This window comes from Amia ocellicauda, chromosome 1 (assembly GCF_036373705.1).
Source record: "Amia ocellicauda isolate fAmiCal2 chromosome 1, fAmiCal2.hap1, whole genome shotgun sequence".
Taxonomy (NCBI): domain Eukaryota; kingdom Metazoa; phylum Chordata; class Actinopteri; order Amiiformes; family Amiidae; genus Amia; species Amia ocellicauda.
In genome coordinates, this window is record NC_089850.1 from 23,208,181 (window position 1) to 23,231,095 (window position 22,915).

Here is a 22,915-nt window from a genome sequence, read left to right on the forward strand (position 1 = left end):
ACGAGAGGAGGACATTTGACCCATTGTGCTCGTTTGGTGTCCATAATAACTGAATGATTCAAGGATCCTATCCAGTCTACTTTTAAATGTCCCCAAACTTTCAGCTTCAACCACATCGCTAGGGAGTTTGTTCCAGATTGTGACAACTCTCTGTGTAAAGAAGCGTCTCCTGTTTTCTGTTTTGAATGCCTTGAAGCCCAATTTCCATTTTTGTCCCCGGGTATGTGTGTCCCTGCTGATCTGGAAAAGCTCCTCTGGTTTGATGTGGTCGATGCCTTTCATGATTTTGAAGACTTGAATCAAGTCCCCATGTAGTCTCCTCTGTTCCAGGGTGAAAAGGTTCAGTTCCTTCAGTCTCTCTGAGCAGGACATTCCCTTCAGACCTGGAATATGTCTGGTTGCTCTCCTCTGAACTGCCTCTAGAGCAGCGATATCTTTCTTGTGTGGAGCCAAGAACTGTAGGCAGTATTCCAGATGAGGTCTAACTAGCGCATTGTACAGTCTTAACATTACTTCCCTTATTTTAAATTCTAGATGCACTAGTAGAGCAGCCAACCTTGCTATTGTGAGCGGAGGGCGTAAGAATTGACCTCTATAACCCCACTTTGTAAATGCTGATTGCAAACAGTTTCCGGTCCTCGCTCCTGTGCAGCCCAGGTGCGGCCCTATGAGGCCCCTGGGATTATTGTCTAGAGTTGTGTTGCCGAAGTCCCATAGTGGTACACCTCAGGGCAGGCTTCTTCATCAGCCCCCTGCCTCCTCCCTTGCAACGGTTTTGTTATACAGTAACCCCTCCCCCTTGGGCAGTGCTTCTGACTTGAAAGACAATGATGCAACTCCAGTTATCTGAAAAAGGAAGCACTGCCCAAGGGTTGCAAGGTTGCACAGGAGTCCTACCTCCCTGCAAAAGAGGACACACCTGTGCAGACGTCACCTTTTATACAAAGAGGAAGTGGGAAGGGACCTGTTTGAGTGATGGACACAGGGGCCAATGACAGCTTTGATAGAAAGATGTTTTGATTGGGTTCCAATTTCTAAAGGTGTTTCTGAACAACGACCCCCCCAACCCCCACCACACCAAACCATGCCTGCCCACCGACGGTAATACTGGCCACCACTGTAAATTCTTCTATGGTATATCGATATTAAAAATCTGTCACTGGCACAGCCCTAGTTAGGCCCTTCAGAATCTGCCACGCCCCTGCCATCTAGTACCTAATGGAGCATGTGCTAGTCTCCAGTACTTGGACAACCTACTAGTATGTGCTTGCGACTTTGCTCAGGCTCTTTCCCACCTCTACTGTGTGTTCAACCAACCAAGAAGTGCATACTGATCCGGAGAGGCTCTGTTTCTGGGATATGTTGTCAGGCTACAGACCCGGCCAAGGTGACTATTGTGCAGGACCGGCCGACCCCCAGGAGTGTGGCCAAGCCCAGAAGCTTCCTGGGACTACCTTTTTATTACTGGCGGTTTGTGCAGGACTTTGTCAGCATCGCCAGCCCCCTGCACCACCTCAGAAGGGGCAGTGGATTGGGTCACTGCCTTCTCACAGCCAAGTCTTCAGCAGGGAGTGCCAGCATCTGGGGGTGTGGAAGACTTGGACCATCCCCTTGCTCCCTTGGAGTGTTGGTTTGGTCAAGCAATTCAACCAAACCCGGGCCGAATCTGCCCCTGGCACTGTGGGCCTACCAGACGGCGGTTCAGGAGTCCACGGGGTGCAACCCAGCCAAACTAATGTTTGGGTGCAAACTGACCCCGCTTAGCTCCCTATTGGCCCTGGGTGGAACTTGACCACACCCTGGACCCCGAGAGCTCCGTCAAGTCAGGCAGCTCCCCCAGCGAGACTTTGTGTGCAACCTGTGGGGTTGTTTTAGTTACTGGGATGTCTGGCTCGAAGTGGGGGCAGTTTAAAACCCTCTGCTGGTGTCATGGCGTTGCAGGGGGGGGGCTGTTGTATGGCATTAGTATATTGGTGACAGGTGCATGACGGGAGCACCCCCCTGCATTGACAAATGGTAGATGCAAGGGGAAATGGGGAGGGGAGCCTGATTATAAATTGTATACAGTAAAACTATGATTTCTGAAACAAAACCCCTTAGCATGGAAAATGCTGGTTTAAACTGTTCTAGTCTAGGTAATAATAATTTACAGAAAACAAACTACACAAACCGAAAAAGGAAAATGTGTCAATTCAGCTGTTTTAGAGAGCCTGTCAAAGTTAGAAAGGTAGTTAAGCTATAAAATGTCCAGGGCATAAGAGGCAAAGGATATGCCTTTGTTTGCAGTAGTAAATGGATGTTTAATGTGATAATAAATGTCACTGTAGATCAAACGATAAAAAACTATCATAATCCCGGTTCCCTGAAAAGGAAAGACAGCCATTACTGAATGGGAAGAGCCTTCTGACCTGAAAAATCAGTGAAAACATGTAAAAAAGCTGCCCAATAGGGGCCCTGATGGCAGGAGGAAGACCCCCCCGGCGTCTGTGAAAAGTCTCCTCCTGACTGCAGCTACCTGCCATTTCTTCATCAGAAAGGTTGTCTGGTCAAGCGACCCCCAAAGGGTAATGGCTGCCTTTCTTTTTCAGGCAACCAGGGTTATGATAATGATCTATCCTTCCATTTCAAATTGAAAGACAGCCATTACCGAATGGGAAGACTATACCAGAGCTGATGCGAGTCCTGACACCTGATTTAAGCCCAATCCCATCCTGAGAAATATAGCAGAGCTTCAGGGCACCTGAGGGCTAGCAGTTTGAAGTACCTGGGTGCCCAAGCTTGGGTGCAGCCGGTCCACCACATTGAGGCAGTAGAACCTCGTGTAGGTCTGGACCAGGTCACAGCATTACACAAGTCTTCAAGTGTGGCACCGTGAAATAGAGCCCACAACGTGGCCTGTTCTCTTGTTGAGTGCACTGATATGTGTTCAGGCATGGGAACTTTAGCAGTCTCACAGGTGAGCCGGATCATGTCCACCACCCAATGTGCTAGTCGTTATTTTGAAACCTCCCTCCCTCTGGAGGTGGAAAAGTAGCAGACAAACAGCTGGTCAGATTTGTGGCTGTGTGCAGTCCTCCGCATATAGCACCTCAAAACCTGGACAGGGCAGAGTGTGTGTAGTCTGCAGTCCTCATCCGATGTATGTGGAGGGGGATGGAAAGACTCCAGGACAATTGGTTGGTTTATGTGGAACGCCATCACGACCTTGGGTAGGAAGGCTGGGTTCATCCTCTGAGTGACTCTGTCGTTGCTTCCCGGGAAGATCAGAGGCTTTATCCACAGACAAAGTGTGAACTTCATAGTCATGCATTGACACAACAGATATGGTTTGTAAAAATCAGTATGTCTTTCCATAAAAACTGACATATCTACACATTTGGAGGACATCACCCTATAGCACCCTATAGTAAACGCTATCACCAGTATGTAGCCCCGCGACCTCAGTCGGGCACCAGGGAGCTGCGTTGTGGGAAAGAGCAGCCAGTCAGTTTACATTTTATATAGTTTATTTTTGTACTTTTACCAATTAAATACATTTCAAATTTCAAACGATTTGAAATACATCAAATCACATAAACACACAAATATAGGTAGATAACTGTGTGAGAGAAAATTGCAAAGCCACTTTTATGTAGCTTATGAACTGAGACACGTTAAGCAATTTTACTCGTAGCCCTTTCATCAATGTTTGACCAGATTTTGATATTGCAGATGTCAGAAAAAACACCACAGGTGTTATGAATGGTATTGGGAAGTTATATAAAATTTAAAGCTTGTATATGAACTGCTGATATGTTTGAACATTAAACCAGATTTTGTGAGGTCCTGTGAGGTCCTGCACACTTCATTCATACTGCGTATAGGGCTTAATGTGAATTTGATATTGATTGTGCTCAGTTAAATGCCTGTTCTTTTATAGGACTGGTAGGTGTGGGTCCTGTCATAAGTAAAGTTAGGATCCAATTGGTTAGTAGAGTAAACAAGAGTAAAATCTTGTCATTTATATAGTTTTGGAAAATATGGTTACATTGTAATTACAGGGTTGCCAGATTGGGGGGGAAACCCCCCATTTATGGGAGAAATTGAAGCCATGGGGGGGAATATTGCATGGGGGGAAACATGGGGGGGAAGGATATGAAACAGGGGGCAAAAGTAAAAAAGATTATTTTCCTCATTGTAAATTCCCCTCTGTGCTCTCATTAAGAGTTCATTTCACCAGTACCAGTTAAGTTCACCAGAAATTAAAGTTTTAAATACTTATATATTTTTAAGGTTATAATGTTTTATGGTAGTGTTTTAGTAAATTAAAAAATAAGAAAATAAAAGTTTTATATATTTTAGGTTATATTGTTTTATGGTACTGTTTTGGTAAATTATAAAATACGAAAACAGTATTTACCCAGAGTGAGATTCAAAACCCACACAGATATACACCCATTGGATCTTAAATCAAAGACCTTAACCACTTGGCCACTCAGATATTACTACTTAGTATTAGTTATTAAGGACAATGAGTATTATTGAATGGTGAGAGAATGAGCTAAGATAAGAGATTAAAATATATATATTATACACCAATTGAAGCGGGACGTTTTGGAGGAATCGATACACTACTGAGAAGTGCCAGAGCAAAGGGTACCCATGTAAAAAGAGAATATGTTTCACAATGGTTATCGGATCAATATACATACATGGTACACAAAGCAGCGAGGGCGCGGTTTAAGAGTAACTTGACACTGGTACAAGACATTGACTGGCAATGGCAGGCGGACCTGGTGGAAATGGGTCAGTTCTCAAAGTTCAATAATGATATGAAATACATTCTAACCTGTATAGATGTGTTATCAAAATATGCCTGGGCAGTACTGTTAAAAAACAAAACAGGTCAGCAAGTGTGTGCAGCCTTTAAAAGAATATTCACCCAAGGGCATGTTCCAAAGAAACTGCAGACAGATCAGGGAAATCAAAGTCTTCTCAAGGAACACCAAATTGTATATTTTATGACAGTGAAAGTGAAAGCCAGCGTGGTAGAGAGATTTAATAGGACTATAAAATTGAAAATGTGGAAGTACTTGTGAATACTTTTAGGTATGTGGATGTCTTAACAGATCTGCTTCACAATTACAATCACACATTCCACAGAACTGTCAAGGAACGTCCAGTAGATGTCACCCCTGACAATGCCCTGAGGGGGAAAAGGGGGGGGGGGGTGGAAATATCTGCATCCTGCAGATATTACTGCTGGGTTTAATCACATGTATGTTTATACCGATTTAATCGAACACCAAGTAGTGGGTGACACTTATGCCCCATTTCTGTGTTGTGTGCCTAAAAAGGGTGTGGAAGAACAATCATCTTCAATCAGGTTGGAACGTTAGTTGCAATGACTTTAATACACGCAGCGTGGAGAGGAACAGTGAATCAAGAAGATCCCAAAGTTTTTATACACAAAAATCAAAGATCTGGTTATAATCAGAAATTCATTACTATGTTATCTTAAAAGCTAAGCAGAATATATATCATTATAGGACAGAGTTCATAGATCAACACATGAATTAGGGAACAGGCACTCAAATCATACTGTTTGACATTGTCTCCAAAATTCTCATCGTAAATAACAAACCGAAATCAAGCTTCCTTCTGGCCTGACCTTCTAGCTTGACCTTATCTTTCTTAAGTATACAAGAGAGAAAAACAGGTATTCGAAAAATAATTTCTAACTTTCCTTCCACAAGGGGAAGAAGGCAAGTTTGTTACGCTGTTATATGATAAGCCCCACTATGTTCCCCTGAGCATGGATGAATTCGACACCATCAGCATTTAAATAAAGACTGATCAGAACGAACATGTCACATTCGCATACGGCAAAGTAATAGTGAAGTTACATTTCCGACCTGTTAGATACAACCACTTTTAAATCATGGTTATTGTTAAAAACTATGGAGACCCGCACATGTATAGGAACTACTACAAGTATCAGGGGGGTAACGGCCTCCCCAGGTTCGCCGGGATGCCGGTACAATACGGTGCAGGGGTAGCTGGTATATTTAGATCATTATTCAGAAAAGCTATGCCTTTTCTGAGATTTGGGTTACAAATTGTCAAACCACACGTCAGATCAGCCGTGACAAACATAGCTAAAGATGTGGTCGGACAGGTTACAAGTGCGGTGGCCAGTAGAATAAATGCTCCGAAACAGGAGGGTTCGGGACTAATGTATATTAGGAGATGCGTTAATAGAAAAAGAACATTACCACTGGGGCTCACAGGGCCCCCGACACCTGTTAAAAGAAGGGCTGTACGGAAGAAACACAATCATAAAAGAAACAGCACCCGCAAGAACAGGATTTCCAGAAAACAACATCGCGGGGATATATTTTAAACATCACTTTAGCTCTGTGGAGTGTACCAAATCTGAACTGGTCCTTTTTCAGCTGGCCCCCACATAGACCAGTATTGAAAAGAGTTTCTATGTGGAGGTGCCGCACCTCACAACACTCTTTGACAACGCCCACTGGAATTCTACATCACTGGAAACAGTGAAGACTATCTACAGTAGATCTGAACAACACTGTGATCATTCTGACTTGTAAAATAACTAAGCACGATGGCACCGATCTTGCCCAGGATGATCGGGTGGGCCTGGTAAATTACCCCATGGCATCCCTTTTCAGTCAGGTCGACATCACAATCGGTGACTGCCTTATTAGCCAGAGCAACAACTGTTATCCGTACAGGGCTATAATAGAATCCATTCTCGACTACAGTGAAAGCACCCTAAACACACAATACTCTGCAGGCCTTTTTGTGAAGGACACAGCCGGTCAGCATGAAGTAACCATGCTGAACGGGGCTAACCTAGGGTTCAGAAATAGGGCAGCCTATACAGCAGGAAGCCGAAAACTGGAATTCTTGGGGTGTATTCATGCAGACATGTTTTTTCAAGACAAATCAATGATATAAAAATGAAACTCACCCATTACAGAGAAGCATTCTGTCTCATGAGAAACTCTGAGGATTTTAAACTCTCGATTCTCTCAGCATCTCTGTGAAGAGGGTTCGGGTTGCCCCTGCTGTAAGCCTGGGTCATGCCGATGCGCTGCAGGTGGCTAATGCAAAATACCCTGTAGATAGGGTTCAGATGAAAGTGTCCAGAGGAAGCCGGGTGTGTAACCAGGAAAAATAGTTTCTGGCCCAATTGCCTAAAATAATAGTAATTGGTGTTGTGGATAATGCCACATTCAGTGGTGAAGTTGAAATCCCTTCAACTTTAAACATTGTGATATTAATTTTCTGGCCCTGTGTGCAGATGGGGAGCAGATCCCCACTAAACCGTTACAAATGGATTTTGAGAATGATAACTGTGTTTGAGAGTACTTTAACCTGGTGGAAACACCTGGAAAGCGCCTAAAAGACAACCCTCTGGTAGTGGACCGTAAAGAGTTTGCTAAAGGTTACATGCTGTTTGCATTCAACCTCAGCCCGGATCAAGAATTCACCGAGCACTATTCACTCATAAAAACTGGGAACCTGAGAGCAGAAATTCATTTTTCCCAGCCATTATCAACCACCGTGAACATGATAGTGTATGCTGTTTTTGACAACATTGTTGAAATTAACGTGGGACGCCAAGTCCTTTACGACTACAGCTGAAAAGGAAAAAAAAAACCTACTGCTTAGTGCCTTTCGCAAAAGTAGCCATGGATACCTAACAACTTTGTGCCATTATGACTAAGGACATTTACACAAGAGTCTTTTTTCTGGGTGTGTTTCCATCTGATAAGCTCCCCAAATGATCATGAGTCCCGAATAGGAGGCCGGTCTGCTTTATTATCAACACCCACCCCCACGACTTACCCGGAGAGCACTGGCTCGCTATCTATCTAGGAGGAGATGGGAAGGCTGAATTATTTGATTCTTATGGCTTCCCCCCAATGCTCCTTTTTTCCCTAAATCAATCATGTGTTTTTTTAAACACAAATGCAGTGTTAACAGTGTATAACAGTAACCAGTTGCAAGATGCTTTATCCACAACATGTGGAAACCAATGTGTGTACTTTTTACAACAGCATTGTAAAGGGTTAGCTTATAATCAGATTTTAAAGTTGTATTCTGAAGATTTAATTTGTAATGACAATATGGTAATACAGTTTGTGAAAAGTTATAATAACCGGAGAACGAGGCCTATTTATTTGTTTAAGCTTCATGTAAATGAGAATTGCCAGGTGTGTAACTTAATGCATGATTTTAGGATCTGTCATCATTGCTAAATCAGTCATGAACAGAAATAAGCAATGTTAGAACAGTGTATGAATAACACTACAGAGGTATAGGCATGCTAGATTAGTGCTTTTGTGTGTGTGTGTATGTGTGTTTAAGTTTAATGAAATTTGAAATTCTCATATATGTAATGCCTGTTAACCAGATAATAAAATATTATATACACAATAACTACGGTTTTACCTAGTTAATAAATTCACAAATACAAACATCATTGTTTATCACACGTTACATTTTTATTCAGCCCAATTATCTAAAAATAAATAAATAATCAAAAACAATTAAACACCCCTGACAATTGTTCTTTGGCATGCAAACACATAATAATAATAAAACACATGCACTAGGATTAAACATTTTACAGAAAACAACAATTTATGTATTTCTATAACCTATATATAAACAAACACCCACCAAAATAATAATACAATAAATAAAACCATGAGGGCTAACTATACGACTATAACTAACCTCGAACCAGGGCTAACTATACGGCATCCCGCGTTGTCTTCGCCACTCCAGTCCTCATCGCTTCGGTGTGCTGGATGAGAACTAATTTCTCCTTTATTCTACCTCCCTTTCTATCTTTCTTTGATCACGTTGTCTCTCCCCACAGGTTTAATTTCCACAGGCCGACAGTCATCTATCTTCCAAGGGATCCCAAGTTCGCTGACCCTACAAAAGTAGAAGAGGGTGGGGGAGGTGTCGGGCAAACCGGTTCAGGTCCACAGCAGCGATAGCTTCTAACTAAATCAACACATATACTCTTAGTGAGAGTATAAATTCCCAAAAGAAGTACACTTAGCTTCTCCTGGTCGGAAATCCTCACGACCACCGCAGCTTTTCACTTCTCCCACCATCCACCACCAGTAGACCCTGGCACTCTGCCTTGCCGCCGCTTGCCGCCGCTTGCCGCCGCTTGCCATCCTGCTTTAGCCCCGCTCCCCCGCCCCTGCGTCTCTCCAGGAAGGAAGAACAAAGGAGAACACCCCCTACTGCTCCACAGGCAGGCTTTTTAAAGTCCACATAGTAATGTTGTTCGTGAAGTAATACGAATAGGACTTTAGAATTTATAGGTGTAGACCCAGTAGTAAAATATTCCCAACCGTTTTCATGGTACAATACTTTGATAACAACCCCCAATAGTCTTTCAAATGCCTGAATATCTGAAAAACTTTTTTTTTTTCTGAATTGAAAACCCTAGCTGGCTATGCATTCGTTTGGCACCATCTAACATTTCAGCATCTGTGCATTCTTTCCCTTTCCACAATCGGTACACACTGGCAGCGAAACATAAATTGTTACCTTGGTTTTTTAAATCAATGAGGCAAGCCCTTTTTTTGTCTATTATCTTGCAAAACAAAATACCATTTAGACGCCTCCACCACCACCTTGCATATTTCTAATTACGGTGACTCCCATCTGTTAGAATTCAGGTGTGACTTGGTAGTAAATTAGCGATGCTCTCTAAGAAATCTGCTGCATTCAGCTCCCCCAAATTTTGCCTGCTTGAATAGAAAGGATTATTTAATGACCCCGAGCTCAGTCTAAGCTGTACAAAATCATTAGGACCCACATTGTGTGATATTTCATTTAGCAGCCCTGGCACAGCTCCATGCACAATACGGACAGCCTCCGTGTAAGATTCTACCAGATCAAGATCCACAAACCTGAATTCTTCATAAAACTCCATACCCCGAAACCTATTAATTTCTCGGTCATAGCGACGAATAATCACCAAAAACACCCGAGACAGGTCCCCACCATCACCACCCTCACCCATTTGTAGATCATCATTTTCATTATTCACTTCTAACATTGCAACATCACCACCCCCAATCTGATTATCATTATTATTAGATTCAAAAGCTAAACCATCAGACAAATCCAAATCTATATATTCCTGAATTTCCAAGTTTGGTTGGTCATTATTATCAGCTTCTAATGCTAAACCATCAGACAAATCCAAATCTATAAACTCCTGAATTTCCAAGTTTGATGAGTGGTCATCAGCTGGGAAAGTGTGCAACAGTGTCTGTGATTGTGCTAATTGTGAGACATCCCTTCTAAATTGAAGCCTACGCAGCATTCTTTTGGCAGCATTAATTTTCTTTTTCATTACTGCCCTGATTACACAAGCAGAATTACCATGTTTGTGCTTTACTTGTTTCATTTTTTGTCAATTGTTGTTTTCAGAATTGGTTGTTTTCTGTAACAGCACTTCTAGAACTTGTAGATAGACTGATTGACTCACAGTGGCCCCATTCACCAAACTCTCATCAGAAACAGGGTAATACACTTTTTGTTATAACAAATATGTCAAAACATGTATTTTGCACATGGGTGCTCGACTGGAAGGCATAGTCCGGTAGAAGGAAATAAATGGTTCACTAGCTCCCTCAGGATGCACTTAACATGGGCAGACTGGGAGAGGAAAGGCAGGAGCCAGAGCCCGTAGGCTACTGGGGCTCGACTGCAGCCAACACCGGGTTCCCAATGGAAGGGACCAGTCCCGTCACATTCAGCCTGTAGAACTGGGCAAATGTAAGTGTCGAGGCCCAAGCTGCAGCCGCACAAATGTCTGCCAAGGGGGCGCCTTGAAAAAGGGCCCAAGATGTGGCAATGCCTCGAGTCGAGTGTGCCACCAGGTGTTCAGGCACCGGGGCCCCTGTGGACTCATAGGCCATGGTAATGGTGTCCACAATCCAATGCGAGAGGTGCTGCTTTGAAAGCACCTGGCCCTGTGTTCGCGCTCCATAAGACACAAACAGTTGGTCTGAGCACCGAATGTCCTCAGCGCATTCCATATAGCACCTGAGGGCCCGCACAGGCGGTTCAGGCATCTCCAATCCAAGATGGGGCGTAGAAACGCCACTATCCATGGGAACTAGTAAGTGTGGGGATGAGAATCCACGTGCTGCCCCAGTGGGGCGATTCGCAAATTGCTTGCTTCTCCAGGAGAGCAGCGATCTTGCCACACTGCCACGGGTCTCTCACTCACGGCCACACCACACCTCTGAAGGGGGGTAGATGGGCCTGAAACTACACTGTAGCGTAAGGTACACTTATACATTTCAATTAAAGAAGTGAATTTATAGTATCACCTTATCACGAATCCTGGAATCTTGTAGAACTCAATTTCCGTAATAATTGGACACAGACACCAATTCTAAAGATATAAATTGTCAAATGTATTAAAAACAAAGACTAAATGTAGCACTACACTACTTATACAAAAGGGAATAACTAATTAAAATTAAACTCTAGATCAACAAATCAAAGACAAATCACTTCCGTGATCAAATCAAAGACCATGGGATCACATATGATAACACACAAATTGTTAAACAAAAAAGGTTATAAACACATTGACTACAATACCGGTTAGTAAGATGAAGGTGAGTCTTTCATTAGTATTGTTAGTCAGACATCAAATAAGTACGCAGGTTAGTATTTATGTCAGGTAACTTCTCGTTATATATATATATATCAGTCTCATTTAAGTTTAGGTGCCAAGAAAGATCCTATCATTACTTGTTACCACAATTTCCCTTAACTGATTATTATTCAATGATTAAGGATAGGCAGGGCCACCAATAATCTAATGTCTATTAACGTGTGTCAATTTCAGACTAGACAGCTAAACAGGAATGAGAAGATATCTCTCGGCATTGACAGGTTTTATTTCTAAAATTGTCAGTTTAATGCAACACACATTTATATTTAAGCAAAACTAAATGATATTACACATTCTAGAGTTATGAATCACAGATTAACATTTCTAATTGATTTCTCAAATTTCATGAATCACAAACTCCAAACTGTTATACTTACCTGAACTTCGTCGCAGAGAGGCCTCTCTGGCTTCGGGCTCAGATAACAGCACACGGCACGAGGTCCGTGTGGTTTGGAACAAAGGCAGTCCGGTTCGGCTTTGTCCAAGAACTTCCACTCAGTCGATGCACCTGGAAGTTGGGGTTTCGCGAAACAGAGTCTTTTCCAAACAGATTTTCCACTGGTTTGAAGGCTCCAAGGTTGTGCACAAAATCTTCTTGGCAAGCAGGGTCTCTCACTATACTTATTTGAAAACAAAGTCTTTGAGGAAAGCAGGGCCCTGTTTGGTTCCAAGGGTCGAGTTTCTTAAGACTCAAATAGCTATTTAAATGACTGACACTTTCATATACAGTCGACTTAGTCAATTGTCCAGCTGTAAAACTCCACTGATCAGGTGGGTACAGGTGGGCATGCACAGTTTGTAAAGTTCTTTATTTAATAAAGTCCTTTAAAATAATTCTTCGTACAGCTCAATCTCCTTCTCCCAGTTTAACTCTTCTGTTGCCGGCAAAGACTTAGTTGATTTCTGGTTCCGGTTTGGGCAACAGAGGTACAGGTTGAGCTGTGGCAGCGAGTTACTGGTTCAGGTGAGAGAGAGAGAGAGAGAGAGAGATGCCGTGCGCTACCCTTTATACACCTGTCAGATCAATAAATGATTGGTTCTTGAGTTTGTGAGATTGGATTTCGGTTTCTGCCCCAAGTGTCCTATTGGAGGGGGGGCTTGATTTATGACTGATGTCAATCCATGCCATCTTTTGGAAATGCCAGTTGGCCTGGGTTCATAGCTCTATGTCGGGATTTCGGCTCTCTTCCATTTCAAAGAGTTTTTATTACCTACAGGCCCCCTTCCCCAGACATCTCACAACAGGGATTCCTAGCTATTTGGCCCATTCTCTGTGCCATCCTCCCAAGACTGTGACTTTGATATAAACCAGTCACCCCGCTGATGAGTTACGGAAATCTGATAACTTTAGGGGGGAGAGGTCTTCTTTAGATCAGTGCTTCAGCTCTTATGCTCTTATCAAAATACACCCAACATAATGCTACAACGCTGTTATAGTTTGGAGTTGCTGGGAGGTGTACGGGTGGGCCAGAGACCGCTGGAATATCACAGGGTTGAGATACAGGAAGGGGAGGGGGCAGAGGTCTGCCAGCTGTCCTCCTGATGCATGTCATGCCGGCTGCCGTGTGGGGCACCTGGCTGCCGGTTCAAAGATCAGCAGGGGGGGCGGTATTGCTTCCTGGACTGCTGCCTGGAAGCCAAGGTTGAGAGACATTGAGCTCCTGAAGGCTGCCTGCGAGGCTGGGCCGAGGGTATAACCGGGTAGACCCTGGCTTGCTCCAAGGACTGTTCCCTCTCCTGGGGAGTGCGTGTCAGCATCTCCTCCATGGAGGGTCCAAAGTAAAGCCCGGTGATATGGGCGAGGCTAGAAGGCGGTGAGTCTCTGCTTGAAGATGTCATCCTCACTCTAATAGCTCACAAGTTTGGTGATTTGTATGATACTGGTAATTCTAATGTGAAATCACTAGTTGAGGATGTTGAGAAAACAGTGGAGGCCCTCCCCAGTATGCTCAAGAGAATGCTGTATAAAGATCCACAGCCTGGTGTACCTGCTTTTACAGCTGTTCAAAAAGTTCTCCAGAGTTCTTTTGGAAATACTATCCCTATTATGACCAATTTCATTTTCTTCACTGTGCTAGACAAAATAGGAATGATCTGTGTTGCATCCCTTGCCAATAAACAAGTTGAGGGAGTTGCTAGTGCAGTACAGTTCAGCTGTTTCGTCCTGTCTGCTGTAGGAGTTGGGCATGGGAGATCATTGGTCACCCGTGTCAGTATCTAATCTCACTGTCTACTTCTGACCTGATACCATGTTGTCATGTTTAGATTAGTCACAATAAAAGACTGACATTAATGCATATTTTGCTGAGTCTCATTTTTTAATGTCTTTACCTTTCTTTTTTAATTTTTTATTTATTAAAACAGTACCATAAAACAATATAACCTAAAATATAAAAAACTAGAATTTTCTTATTTTTTAATTTACTAAAACACTACCATAAAACATTATAACCTAATATATATGTATTTAAAACTAATTTGTCTCATTTTTAAATTTACTAAAACAGTATCATTAAACATTATAACCTAATATATATACACTCACCTAAAGGATTATTAGGAACACCATACTAATACTGTGTTTGACCCCCTTTCGCCTTCAGAACTGCCTTAATTCTACGTGGCATTGATTCAACAAGGTGCTGAAAGCATTCTTTAGAAATGTTGGCCCATATTGATAGGATAGCATCTTGCAGTTGACGGGGATTTGTGGGATGCACATCCAGGGCACGAAGCTCCCGTTCCACCACATCCCAAAGATGCTCTATTGGGTTGAGATCTGGTGACTGTGGGGGCCAGTTTAGTACAGTGAACTCATTGTCATGTTCAAGAAACCAATTTGAAATGATTCGACCTTTGTGACATAGTGCATTATCCTGCTGGAAGTAGCCATCAGAGGATGGGTACATGGTGGTCATAAAGGGATGGACATGGTCAGAAACAATGCTCAGGTAGGCTGTGGCATTTAAACGATGCCCAATTGGCACTAAGGGGCCTAAAGTGTGCCAAGAAAACATCCCCCACACCATTACACCACCACCACCAGCCTGCACAGTGGTAACAAGGCATGATGGATCCATGTTCTCATTCTGTTTATGCCAAATTCTGACTCTACCATCTGAATGTCTCAACAGAAATCGAGACTCATCAGACCTGGCAACATTTTTCCAGTCTTCAACTGTCCAATTTTGGTGAGCTTGTGCAAATTGTAGCCTCTTTTTCCTATTTGTAATGGAGATGAGTGGTACCCGGTGGGGTCTTCTGCTGTTGTAGCCCATCCGCCTCAAGGTTGTACGTGTTGTGGCTTCACTAATGCTTTGCTGCATACCTCGGTTGTAACGAGTGGTTATTTCAGTCAAAGTTGCTCTTCTATCAGCTTGAATCAGTCGGCCCATTCTCCTCTGACCTCTAGCATCAACAAGGCATTTTCGCCCACAGGACTGCCGCATACTGGATGTTTTTCCCTTTTCACACCATTCTTTGTAAACCCTAGAAATGGTTGTGCATGAAAATCCCAGTAACTGAGCAGATTGTGAAATACTCAGACCGGCACGTCTGGCACCAACAACCATGCCACGCTCAAAATTGCTTAAATCACCTTTCTTTCCCATTCAGAAATTCAGTTTGGAGTTCTGAAGATTGTCTTGACAAGGACCACACCCCTAAATGCATTGAAGCAACTGCCATGTGATTGGTTGGTTAGATAATTGCATTAATGAGAAATTGAACAGGTGTTCCTAATAATCCTTTAGGTGAGTGTATATATATATATATATAGGAAAAACATCCAGTATGCGGCAGTCCTGTGGGCGAAAATGCCTTGTTGATGCTAGAGGTCAGAGGAGAATGGGCCGACTGATTCAAGCTGATAGAAGAGCAACTTTGACTGAAATAACCACTCGTTACAACCGAGGTATGCAGCAGAGCATTTGTGAAGCCACAACACGTACAACCTTGAGGCGGATGGGCTACAACAGCAGAAGACCCCACCGGGTACCACTCATCTCCACTACAAATAGGAAAAAGAGGCTACAATTTGCACAAGCTCACCAAAATTGGACAGTTGAAGACTGGAAAAATGTTGCCTGGTCTGATGAGTCTCGATTTCTGTTGAGACATTCAGATGGTAGAGTCAGAATTTGGCGTAAACAGAATGAGAACATGGATCCATCATGCCTTGTTACCACTGTGCAGGCTGGTGGTGGTGGTGTAATGGTGTGGGGGATGTTTTCTTGGCACACTTTAGGCCCCTTAGTGCCAATTGGGCATCGTTTAAATGCCACGGCCTACCTGAGCATTGTTTCTGACCATGTCCATCCCTTTATGACCACCATGTGCCCATCCTCTGATGGCTACTTCCAGCAGGATAATGCACCATGTCACAAAGGTCGAATCATTTCAAATTGGTTTCTTGAACATGACAATGAGTTCACTGTACTAAACTGGCCCCCACAGTCACCAGATCTCAACCCAATAGAGCATCTTTGGGATGTGGTGGAACGGGAGCTTCGTGCCCTGGATGTGCATCCCACAAATCTCCATCAACTGCAAGATGCTATCCTATCAATATGGGCCATCATTTCTAAAGAATGCTTTCAGCACCTTGTTGAATCAATGCCACGTAGAATTAAGGCAGTTCTGAAGGCGAAAGGGGGTCAAACACAGTATTAGTATGGTGTTCCTAATAATCCTTTAGGTGAGTGTATATATGTATTTAAAACTTTAATTTCTTATTATTTTCTTATTTTTTAATTTACCAACACAGTATCATAAAACATTTTAACCTTAAAAACACAGTTTATGCTATTAAACATTACACCTCCACACCAGCAGGGTGAGGTACCCATGAAACCTCACGATGATGGATGTCATCCTAACAAAATGGCTACTATCTTACCAAATGACCGTGTGACCTTATAAATGGCCAACATCCAAGATGGCCGACTTCCGGTCTATGTTATAGAGGAAGGGCGGGACTTCCGGTCTCGGCAACACAACTCCAGACAGTAACCTTAGGGGCCCCGTAGGGCCGCACCTGAGCCGCCCAGGAGCGAGAACCATAGTCACGCTCATTCCAGGAACTGTCTAGAATCAGCATATACAAGGCTTAAATGCATATACAACTCTTATACTAGTGCAGCTAGGAGCAAGGCCGAATCTACTTGCACAATATCTGGCGCGGGCAATCAAGCAAATTGTGCAGCCTCCGCGCATTATCATGGTAGTGGACCCCTGATCCAACAGGAGTGGGGCCACAGACCGAAATAAAAAACAACAGACTAAATAGCCAGCTAGTCAACAGAGTAGCCGAGCTGGACAACAATATACAATATGTACATACCGTGCAACAGCATCATGCTGTCAGCGCGAAGCACAGGAATATCTAACTCAACTGAATAGTACAAGCATAGTGGAAGCACTCTATTGTGCTGACAATTAGATTTCGTACAAGGAACTATATATGCCATGGGGTGCAGGAGCCTGTTTATTATTATTATTATTTTTATTTATTGGCAGATGCCCTTATCCAGGGAAACTTACAACATAAGTGCAATAATACAGTTAAGTACAAGGTATCAATCATTACAAATTCAATTTCACTAAAACATAGCAATTCAAAATACATTTTACAAATTCCAATTTACAATTTACACAAGTGAGGTCCTACATCCTGGACAGTGAAAACTAAGTGCTGTCAAGATGTAGGGTCACAGTCAAGGGCTACAAGAAAGGGAGCAAGGAGGAAAACAATCAAGAACGCAAGAAGCATAAGAAAACTGTGAAGTGCTATCTAGCAGGGATAAAAGGACTAATATTACAAGTACTGTCAAAAAAGATGTGTCTTGAGTAAGCGCCGGAATGAGGTTAAGGACTCTGCTGTTTTGACTTTGGTGGGCAGGTCGTTACACCATGTAGGGGCCAGGGATGAGAAGGAGCGGCTCTGGAGGTCGGAGAGTGGAGAGGAGGTAGAGTTAGTCGTCTGGCACTGGAAGAGCGCAGTGGTCTGGAGGGGATGTATGGAGAGATGAGTGTCTGAAGGTAGCTTGGTGCAGTTTGTTCGAGACAGCAGTAGGTGAGGGTCAATGTCTTGATCTGAATGCGTGCTGGTATCGGGAGCCAGTGGAGGGAGCGGAGCAGTGGAGTAGCGTGTGCTAAGCGTGGCAGAGAGAATATCAGACAAGCCGCAGAGTTCTGGATAAGCTGGAGCAGGCGGGTAGTAGATGCAGGCAGGCCGGCCAGGAGGGAGTTGCAATTGTCCAGGCAGGAGAGGACCAGTGACTGGATGAGCATCTGAGTCAAGTAGTCGGTGAGGAAGGGACGGATCCGGTGTATGTTGCTCAGGAAGAATCTGCAGGTGCGTGTCTGTGTGGTGATGTGCTGGGTGTAGGAGAGCGCAGGATCGAGGGTGACTCCTAGATTTTTAGCGGAACAAGAAGGAGAGAGTGTGGTGGATTCCAAGGGGATCGAGATGGGGAGGTCAGCAGAAGGTGAGGAAGAGTGGGGGAAAAACAGGAGATCTGATTTGGAGAGGTTGAGCTTGAGGTGGTGTGAGTGCATCCAGGCGGAAATGGCAGACAAGCAGGAAGAGATGCAAGAGGGGATGAGACGGTCAGAAGAGGGAAAAGACAGGAAGATCTGGGCATCATCAGTGTAGAAGTGGTAGGAGAAACCATGGTATGCGATGAGGGGGCCCAGGGAGCAAGTGTAGAGAGAGAACAGGAGTGGGCCCAGGACGGAGCCTTGGGGAACGCCTGTGAGGAGAGGTTGGGGGGTGGATGAGGAGCCTCGCCATGTCACTTGGTAGGACCGGTCGCTGAGGTAGGAGGAGAACCAGGTGAGAGCAATCCCAGAGATTCCAAGGTCAGCGAGGCAGGAGAGGAGGATGGAGTGATCAACGGTGTCAAATGCTGCAGAGAGGTCAAGGTGGATGAGGACTGAGGAGAGGGAGGCCGCTCGAGCACAGCTGAGGGAGTCAGTGACTGCCAGGAGAGCCGTCTCGGTGGAGTGAGCTATGCGGAAGCCGGATTGCAGAGGATCAAGAAGTGAGTGTTTGGACAGAAAGTCAGAGAGCTGACGGTGGACCGCCCGCTCGAGAGTCTTTGAGAGGAAGGGGAGTAGGGAGACAGGGCGGTAGTTCTGAGGACAGGTGGCATTAAGGGTTGGTTTCTTGAGCAGTAGGATGACAGCAGCTTGTTTAAATGCAGAGGGGAAACAGCCAGAGAGGAGTGAGGAGTTGAGGAGGGAGGAGATGAAGGGGAGAAGATCAGGAGTGGTCGCTTGGAAGAGGCGAGAAGGGAGAGGGTCCAGGGCACACATTGTAGGTTTGTGACATAGGAGAAGAGCAGAAACTTCAGCATCTGAGAGAAGCGAGAATGGAGAAAAGGAAGCTTGATCGGTGGGAGGTTTTGGTGTGATGGGAGATGAGGGTGGAGTATTGAAGAGCCTGCGGATGTCTGCAATCTTGGAGGAGAAGAAGGAGGCGAAATCATCAGCAGTGAGAGATGGGGGAGGAGGAGGGGGAGGGGGGGCAAGGAGGGAGGAGAAGGTGGAGTTTGCGGGGGTTGTTGACAGTGGATTTGAAGAGAGATTGGAAGTAAGACTTCTTGGCTGAGGTGAGAGAGGAGGAGAATGTAGACAGTAGAGAGAGGTAGACTTCGAGGGCAGCCGGGAGTTTGGTCCTTTTCCATGCAGACTAGTTCGGGTTGAGCGGAGAACAGCAGAGAGCCAAGGCTGAGGAGGGGAGGGACGGGCAGGACGAGACGTGAGAGGACAGAGAGAGTCAAGGGAGGAGGTGAGGGAGGAGAACAAAGAGGAGGTAGCACAATTGACAGATATATGGGAAAAACAGTCAATGGAAGGAAAGAGGGTGAGGGCAGTGGAAGCAAGGGTGGAGGGGGAGACAGAGCGGAGATTACGGCGGAAGGTGACAGAGGGAGTGGGTGGAGTGGGTGGAGTGGGGAGGTACGGGAGAGGAAGGGAGAAGGAAATTAAGTGGTGGTCCGAGATGTCCATGGGTGTCACGGAGAGTGTTGAAGGGGAGCAGCCTCTAGAGAAGATGAGGTCTAGCTGGCAGCCAGCACTGTGAGTGGGGGGAGATGGGGAGAGAGAGGATGGTAGGTGAGGACAGCGAAGGGAAGGGAGGAGAGAAGAAAGTCAAATTCATCCAGAAAGGAGGTGAGTGGACCAGGTGGACGGTAGAGAACTAGAACCGACTTCATCTCTGTCTTCGCCTCCCACCAGTCTCTGGATTTCCTCGCTCTCACAGAGACATGGATCTCACCCAGATAACTCAACCACCCCATACACAGCAAGGCAGTGAAACTCGAGTGCCATACGATGGGAACAGCGGCAGTGAGCTCCATGCTGCACAGGTCAGACGGAGCCACAGTCCTGCTTTCTAACACATATTATTTATATATACAAATCTGGGTACAGGCCAGACGCATGCACCAACGCAACACAATGCATAGTGGACTAATTATATACAGGGCGGCCTCGTAAGTCAACATGCCTGTAGGCCGCATGACAGACCCTGGGAACACATCGACAGGGCTGTCAGTAAATCCAGTTGCAGCTCGCGTGGGTGCTCAACTGGAAGGCACAGTCCGGTGGAAGGGAAACACCTGGCCCTGTGTCCGCGCTCCATAAGACACAAACAGTTGGTCTGAGTACCGAATGTCCTTAGTCCAAATAGCACCTGAGGGCCCACACAGGGCAGAGCAGGTGAAACCAACTCTCTTGCTCTGAAGCGAAGGGAGGAGGATGAAAGGGCATCAACTCAATGGGTGTACAGACAGGGCGTGTAACTTGTTCACGCGTTTTGCGAGGTGATTGACAGCAAAAACGCAGTCTTAAGTGACACCAGCTTCAGCTCAGCTGAGTTCAGTGGCTAAAATGGGGCTTGGGAAAGTGCGTTCAGCACTACATCAAGACGTCATGTGGGCAGTGAAGGGGTGTGAGGAGGCCACAGCCGTCGAGCTCCCTTTAAAAACTACACAGCCAGGACATGAGACGCAGGGGGCTCGCCATCAATCCAGACATGACATGTGGAGATGGCTGCCAGATTTACATTGACCGTGGATGGGGACTTGCCCTGGTCCAACAGCTCCTGTAGAAATTGCAATATGACACCGATGGGGCAATGAATTGGGTCTTGACCGCCGTCTTGACACTAGGTGTTAAATGTCCGCCAGCGGTTGGAATATTGCGACCTCGTAGAGGGAGCTTTTGCCGACTGAATAGTGACTACTACCGAATCTGACAGACCCCAGGGAATCAGTAGCTCCCGCTCAGAGGCCAGGCCCAGAACTGCAGGATGCCTGGATTGGGGTGCCAACGTGTGCCCTGTACCTGGGACAACAAGTCCACTCTCACTGGGAGCTGCCAAGGGTCTCTGTGGAAGAGGGCGATCAGGTCTGTGAACCAGAATCCACGAGGCAACCGAGGGGCTATCAGCAGAAATGTTGCTCGTTCCATCCTAACCTGCTCCAGGACCACCAGGAGAAGGAGGAATGGTGGGAATGCATAAAGGAGACAGCACGGCCATGTGTAGGGTAGCACGTCAATCCCTAGGGTTACTGAGCAGTCTTGGACGGAGAACCATAGTGGGCAGGGTGTGGACTCTGCCGAGGCATTTGTATCACAAATGGGTGGAGGAGCCATTCCGAGACCGGGGGGAGGTGAACTGCTCTGATCGAGCGGAACCGTGACTGCGCCCACAGAAGCAGACAGCTGTTGATATAGGCGACCACCACTGTGTTGTCCGTCCGAACCAGCACATGTCTGTCCCGCAGGACCGGCAGGAAATGAGACAGTCCAAGGAGTCTTGCTGGTAACTCCAGGATGTTAATAAGGAGGGCCCATGCCGGTTCTGTCCACCTGCCTTGGACTCCACATCCATCGCAGACTGCTCCCCAACCCTGCTTGGAGGCGCCTGTCATCATAACTGCTCAGTGGTAGACTGGCCCCAGGGGAACACCGAGGGTTACATTGTGAGGGCTCCGCCACCAATGGAGCGCCTTCCAGCATGCCGAAGTAACTGTGACTTGGCATGCTCGATGGCGAGGATGCATTCTGAGAGACCTGAGCCACCACTGCAGCGGCCTCAGCCGCTAGGAGGCCTAGCAGCCTCTGGCAAAGGGACACCCAGACATGAGCTCTCAGTTGTAAGAGGGAGAGACACATGCGTATGGAGGCAACTCTCTCTGGCACCAGTGTGGCGAGCATGGCAACGGAATTGAGACGCAGTCCGAGGAACTGTGCCTGCTGAGTTGGCATCAGGCAGCTCTTCTCTCGATTGACCTGAAGACCCAATGCGGAGAGGTGGCCTAAAACCAGGTTTGTGTGTATCTGAACCTGCTGATTTACATTGGATGTGTGTGAAATTATTATATTGGGGTAAATACAGCCTGTGTAGTGAAAAAAATATAAAATTTAAAACGATACATTTTTGCTATGCTTCCTCTCTGGACTTGGCAGCAGCACTGTTGCATTCTGCTGCGAAATAGTCTTTATATTCCTCAAAACTTTCCATTGCTCAGTCAGGCTGACAAAAGTTGCTGTCTGTTTTGATGTCATCTCTGGTGTGGATCAGTATCTCTGTGCTCCGCAATCCTCCCTTGGGAGGCAGCACATGCACACGCACACACCTGGATTTCTTAAATTGGGATCCAGTTACAAGTTTAGCCTTTATTCGGCCTTCAGGAATGGAGATAGCCTGACTTAAATTTTATGATTAATTGAATCTGGCCATCGTCTGGCTAGCCTGAATTAGTTAAACCAGGTACAAGGAATGGGGCCCAGTTTTTGTGTGTATACTGATTAACTAAATGTAATATTTCTAGATTCATTTCCCATTCCTAGAGTTTTGAAAGCTGACTCTGTTTCTCTTCTACTCTTTGGATTAGGCAAGGGTTGACACAGCCTCTCTCAACAGAATAGATTCTTTCTCTCATTTCAAATATAGCTATCTTATCTCTAAGGCTCTGCATTCTGTTGTTTCACTACATCTTGTTGTTTAATAAAACTTGCTGTGTTAGCATCCTTGACCAAGAGGTTATTCATTCATAGTCTATGTAGTATAATTTAAATGTCTCTTGTTAATTAGTTACAATTTGCTTAGTAAGCTTGTTTGCACCAATCAAGAAGGAAAGAACAGTCTTCTCTGTCTTGAACACA